The sequence below is a fragment of the Marmota marmota genome, unplaced genomic scaffold (assembly GCF_001458135.2).
Source record: "Marmota marmota marmota unplaced genomic scaffold, marMar, whole genome shotgun sequence".
Classification (NCBI taxonomy): Eukaryota; Metazoa; Chordata; class Mammalia; order Rodentia; family Sciuridae; genus Marmota; species Marmota marmota.
In genome coordinates, this window is record NW_026007962.1 from 18,376 (window position 1) to 24,452 (window position 6,077).

General features: G+C 51.4%; 1 long non-coding RNA gene across 1 annotated transcript; it reads right to left on the minus strand.

Annotated features, from left to right (window-relative positions):
• Positions 1-352: 352 nt before the first annotated feature.
• On the minus strand, positions 353-5,726 carry LOC125614831. Its single transcript, XR_007345387.1, has 3 exons — positions 5,716-5,726; positions 3,353-3,359; positions 353-684 (listed from the first exon to the last, which is right to left on the minus strand). It is a non-coding gene; the product is annotated as an uncharacterized LOC125614831 (long non-coding RNA).
• Positions 5,727-6,077: the final 351 nt, after the last annotated feature.

A 6,077-nucleotide genomic window follows, 5' to 3' on the forward strand; every position in this document is an offset into this window, starting at 1 on the left:
GTCTGCGGCCTGGGATGCAGGAATTCATGAAAGCTGCAGTTGACAGCAGCGTCCTCTTCAGGAGACCTGGCACGCGGAGGGAGGAGGCAATAACCAAGTTTCCCAGAAAAGATCGAAGGGTCCGCAGGACCCTGGAAAAGCACCGAGCAGGCACTTTTCGCAACCGCTGAGGAGCAGTTGCAGGATGGAGGCAAGATGACCTGCGAGTGGTGCCACCAGCCCAGGAAGCCCTTAGTGGCCAACCAGTATAGGGAAGCCGGCGCGGCCCATGACCGGGCTTCTTGTGGGACCCTTCTGGCAGGTCTCTGCCCCTCAGCGTTGGGGGCAGGGGTGAGGGACAACACTTGCTGTGCGAAGTCTCCATGGCAGTCTTAGCGAAGGCACTAGTGGGTAATTCTAGCGTCCATCGCAGAAGGCCTTCTTCGGCTGCTCACGCAGCTTCAGGCGAAACGGCTGTCAGACCTGTTGCCAGGGCGCAGCTGAGGAAGGAATGAGTGGAGAACACGCGAGCACGTGAGGAAAACCGTCAATACTGGGCAAGAGGCAGGCTTGCGCCAGGAACGGACGCGCGCGCGTGCAAAGTCTGCATGCACGTGCAAAGTCCATGTGCTTGCACCAGATGCGGAAGAAATAGGCAAGGGAACTGCGTGCCTGGTGCTGGTGCGTGCGTGGGTCCTGGGGGGACTGTTGAGTGCTGACACTGGGATGTGATTCAGATCCCTCTGGTCCACCTCCTGACCTAGTGAGGTTTCCGGATCATCTCGGAAGGGTTGTAGATGCTGGGTTTGAGGGGTGGCAGCTATGGCAAGGCCAGGGATCTCTCCCCTCAGACTGGTGCAATGACTCTGCCCCTCCCCAGAGGCAGCCAGGATGGCAGCACAGATGGGCTGAACTGCAATGGAGGTGGGGGCAGTCAGAGGGCTGAGCAGGCTCTTGCTGCAGGTTGAGGGTAGCTCTTGGGGTGTGGAGCACTTGTGGACTAGGGTGATGAGCAGGTGTTTGGCTGGCGGTACCTGCGCCTCCGGTACAGGGACTGGTCGGTGCCTCTTCAGGAGTGCTCTTCTCTGAAAAGGTGGGCAGTGGCATGGCTCCAATATAAGCGCCCCCCCCCCATACCTCCAAGCTTGGAGCAGGGAGTAGCCTCCCTGGGCCTCTGAAGGGGAAAGCAATGTCATTAGATAGGCGGTGCACCAGCAGGTGAGCAAGTGGTGGTGGCAACTCCAGGATCTCGCTTGCTGTATATGTCCAAATATTCCAAAATCAAAAAAAAAAAAAAAAAATCTGAAACACTTCCAGTCCCAAGCATTTTGCATAAGGGGAGTTGGTTGATCTCTGTAGGAAGTCCTAAGGAACACTAGAGGGAGCGTGCCCAGAGCTGCCATGCGCTCTGGACTCCACCTCCACAAGTGGGTGCTTGAGAAGTCACATAGGACAGGTGAGGGGGGTGTGGCTCTGCACACACTTCGAGGGGCTACAAATAGGGCCACCACTTGGGCATATGACTTGTCACTTTCAATTTCAACTAAATGTGTGTCACTTGCCAGCACTGTGGTGCAGGCCTGTGATTCCAGTGATGAGGGAGACTGAAGCAGGATTCCGAGTTTGAGGCCAGCCTGGGCAACTTAGACCCTTAGCAACTTAGGGAGCCCTGTCTCCAAATAAGAAAACAAAAAGCTAGGGTGTGCTCCAGTGGCAGAGACCCTGGGTTTAATTCCCACACCCCAAAAAAGAAAGAAGAGAAAAAAATACGTAGCTTACATCACAGCCACTCCACCTGTCTGAATCTCTGCTAGAGGAATACCAGAACTCTAGCATGAGGAGAAGCACTTTAGGAAAGTCACCAAGGTGCTGCAGCCAAAACAGAGCTCAGAAGTCACAGGCGCACGTGCACAGAAAAGAGGTGTGGCTTTACACTGTGTACGCCCCACCACAGAACCCCGGCAGTGGTTTGAACAGATGAGAGGTGAGTGGGTACGTTTAAGTCTAGGTTGATGAGTGGGCATTGCCAAATCCCATTGTTGAGCCATACTCACAGGTAAGCACCACTTCAGCATGTCATTTGTAGAAAAGAGCATAATGCACACATATATAAAATGTATCTGCCTCTACATATCTTCCCAGGTATACGAATGTGTATATCTGTGTGCACAAACACACACACATGTGTGTATCTGTGTACACACATGAACACACACACAGCAACTTACACACCAGAGCAATGACCGCAGTGCTCTTCAGCAGCTATGGGCTCAAGTCTACAGGATGCTGAGACTGAACATGGGTTTCACTGAAATTCATTAACAAGTTGTTAGGATGCACAGTAGTGTCTTTCTAATCTATACCATCTGAACCCAGAGAGAGCTCTGGAGGAGTTTCAATACCATCATAAAATAGAACTCTGTCTCACAAGCTTATTAGAGCTCTCTGAGGAACTTTTCCTTGGATTTTGGAATATTTGGACATATACAGCAAGATGTCCCGGTGATGGCTCAAGTCTAAACACGAAATTCATTTATGCATCACAGACTCACTAAATAAACAGCCTGAGGGGATTCGCACGCTGTCTTCAGGGACTCTGTGCATGAAGCAGGGCCTCAGGGTGCAGTTTCCACTTGTGGGGTTGGATCTGCACTGTGAGCCTTCAGATTCTGCAGCATTTCAGAGCTCTGGAGTCGTAGTGCTCAACCTGTGTCATCCTTCGTAACACAAGAAAGTGGGAATATATAGTAACACAACCGATGGCCCCTCCCACAGTAAATACAGAGCACCCACATGAGTACTGTCCCTTAGCAGACACCGTTGTGCAGCTCTGTGGTGGCAGTTTGGTGATCTCCTTTGAAATTCTGTGACAGTCTCTCTCGGATCTCAACAGAAATTGAGGGCAGAGGTTGATCCCTTAAAGATAGGTTTTTGGATTTTGAAGAGCCAAAGCCATTTGGAGCCAAATTTAGCAAATGGGGCTTGTGAGGGACCCTCATTGCTTAGCTTTCTGGTGTCATGGGAAGGCAGGGTTGCCTGCCTTATGCAGACGTCACTGTGCCAAAGACATGGTTTTCACTTGTCAAAAACAAAATTAGTCACATGCTTTATAATCACACTCCACTTGAGCTAGGAAAAATTCTCCTAGGGAAAGCTGTAGGAATTTGCCCTTTCCATCCTCATGTGGATCAGTGGTGCTGTGTAAGGGTGGGCAGTGAAGGCCGAGGGGGTGAGCAGCCCTGGCCTTGACCTCCTCCAGGAAATACATGCAGGGTGTTCTTAACAGTGCTCCAGCACTTGTGGGACTACAGCCCAGCTGAGCATTCGTCCCTAGGGACAGGTGTGTGTACTCTTCAGGTGCCACAGGGGAGACTCGGAGGCTAGGTGCCAGCAGACCCCCCTGGGGTGTCTAAGACAGCTCCCCTGCCCAGGCACAGGCTCCTTCAGTGTCAAGGAGGGCTGGTGTCACAGAGGGCCCATGTCCAAAGGATCTGCTCTCTGGACTCCTCCCTGGGCATGGCTAGCACGATAATGAGAGCTGGAAATCGTGCTGTGCTTTGAGTTTCATGGATGTGATTATTTGTAACACCTCCTTTTATGACTATTAGTCTTTGAAAATTGCTTTGAGCTATTTTTAAGGAGTCTTGGAATAAAAAGAGATTATTGGGGAAGGCGAGAGAAGCAGATGCCTTGTGCTGTGGAGAACAATGCTGTGTGGTGTTTATCTAGGTCTCTCTGTCCTCAGGGCTGGACAGGGCCTCAGCTCCCAGGCCAGGTCGAGTCGGACAGCAGAAAGCTCAGGCCACACTGCAGCTGCCAGTCCTCCAGGGAGGAGTTGGAGATGGCCAACTCCTGCTTCCTCTCCATTTGCTGGGTCAGACCTGCCTTCTGGTGGTCAAAGGGCTGAGGCATGGCAGGCTGAGACATGGGATTGAAGGTTCATGGAGAATGCCCCCTTCCAGGAGTCACCCCACTGGTGTTTGTGCACCAGTGTGACCATCATAAAAGGCTTTGAATGTGGCTTGCCGGTTGTTCCCAGATTAGACTCTTGTCTCTTTTTCTGCAGGTTTTTAGGATTCTCTTTTTTGTACTTCTCTACCTCTGCCCAGACATTGAATATTGCTGTGTCTGCCCTTCCATCCTGGACATGTAAATTACCTAAGGTCACATGGTCACCATGGGATATTGCCAACTCCTTTGATCTCATCAGCACCACCTCATGCCATGTGTTCAACCAATCCCTTCTGTGAGTTTGATTTTTATTTTGGAACTTGCTAGCAAGTGTTTCTAAATGGAAGCCCCACAGAGACCACAAGCCCAACCCCAGGGAGTAAACACATCATTTTCCCCTCCAAACCTTCTCTGCTTCCCTATTTGCTGTCTTGGTTAATGGTGCTCTCTCATGCCCAGATGGAACAATCTAGAATAACCTTCAAACACTGCATCCCCTGCTGTAGGAATGCAGGACTACCTGCAGCTCCTAGAAGGCAACACGACCTTCTCGTCCCACACTGTTCTTCATGTTGCTCCTCGTGGGTGCCCTTCCTCTTTTCTCTACTCCACACCCTCCCGCACACCCTTCAAGGCCCATCTCAGATGGACTTCTATCTGGGGCACTGTTTGGACTTTCTACACAGACCGCACTAACTGCCCCTTCATTTGTATCCTCTAAAGGGTTGGCACTGTTTTTTTAATCATGCTCATCAAAGGCCCATGAGCTAGGAAAGTAATTTTGCAAGTGGTGATGTGATGTTTAGGAATACACCATTTTCAAGGGTGGGAGAAGGGAGAATGACCATAAGAGAGGGAGAGAAGGTGAAGGTCAAGAGCAGAGTGTTGGAGGGGTCATGAGCAAACCATGGAGGAGCTGGCCCTGGAGCACCTTCAGCTGCAGGTCCTGTGGGGCCTTGGCGTAGAGCCCTGTAGATGTGCTCTAGCAGGAGCAAGCCGCAGCCTGCAGAACACCTGGAGGAGGGGCCGACACCCTCCCCGGGCCAGCTGGAGAAGGCTCCCATGTCAGGGCTACCTGTTGAGAGACAGCCGAGTGCTCCCTCACTTACGGCACGTGTGGCAGGACCTTGCTGGGTTGGGGGCTGAGGCCCAGGTGAGCACCTGTTATGCTGCTGCTGCTGTACGTTGGGCTTGTCCAGCCTCCACTGTCCACAGACGATTGTCTGCCCCAGGGTTGTGGGAAGGCAACGAATTCTTCTGGAAAAGAATTAGGCCATCTCCTGTGGTGTCTCTGGTACTGCCTCTGTCCCCTAGCAGCACCCACCCTCCTGGGCACACCGGGCTCCATGATGGTGGCCTTCCATCAGGTGCCAGGGTTTCGTCTAGGAGAACTGGCTGCCTCCTGAGTGCACCAGCTTTCCAGAGGTTTGGGGCCAGTGGCTGACTAGGTTGTGAGTCCCCAATTGTGATTTCTTCCTCATCAGAGGGACTCACAGCTGGCAGGGGCCTGCAGCAGGCCGTGAGAGCAGCTCTGCTCTTGTGCTGCAGGTTACTATTGCTTTTCTGTGTTTTAATGCAGACAGTTAGGGTTTTGGTTAATCATGACAAGCTATTAATAATTCCTGCTCTATTAATTTTCTCATGTAATATAATGTTTTAACAGCTAGAATTCCTCCTGTCCCCCTTATCTTATCACATTTATTTTCTACAGCAGTCTGGGATGGCATGCAGTGATTTCCCCGGGCTCACATTTTGGGGCAGTTGCCAGTTTGCGGACTTGATAACATCGTCGTGTCTCAGCATCTGCATCTCAGATACATTCACTATTTTAATATTTGGTAACTTCTCTAGTTTTCCTTCATTGGCCCTTACAGTCCCTCTTTGGGGCCCATCTACCTGGCCACTAGGAATGAGGTCGAGTCCCCTGCAGTAGCTCCTACGTAGACAGAACATGACCACTTGTTTTCATCCGTGTATTGGACCTACAGGCACCGATTCTGCAACATCCATGTGCCATAAGTGGTGGGAGAATTGTGCTGCCACACAAGTCTGGGGTCTGTTGGGGACTGTGGACCTCTTGCTGCAGCATCCCCACTTCCAGACTGAACTGCTGGTGTTTTAATTTTTCAGATCGTACAAACTCGTTG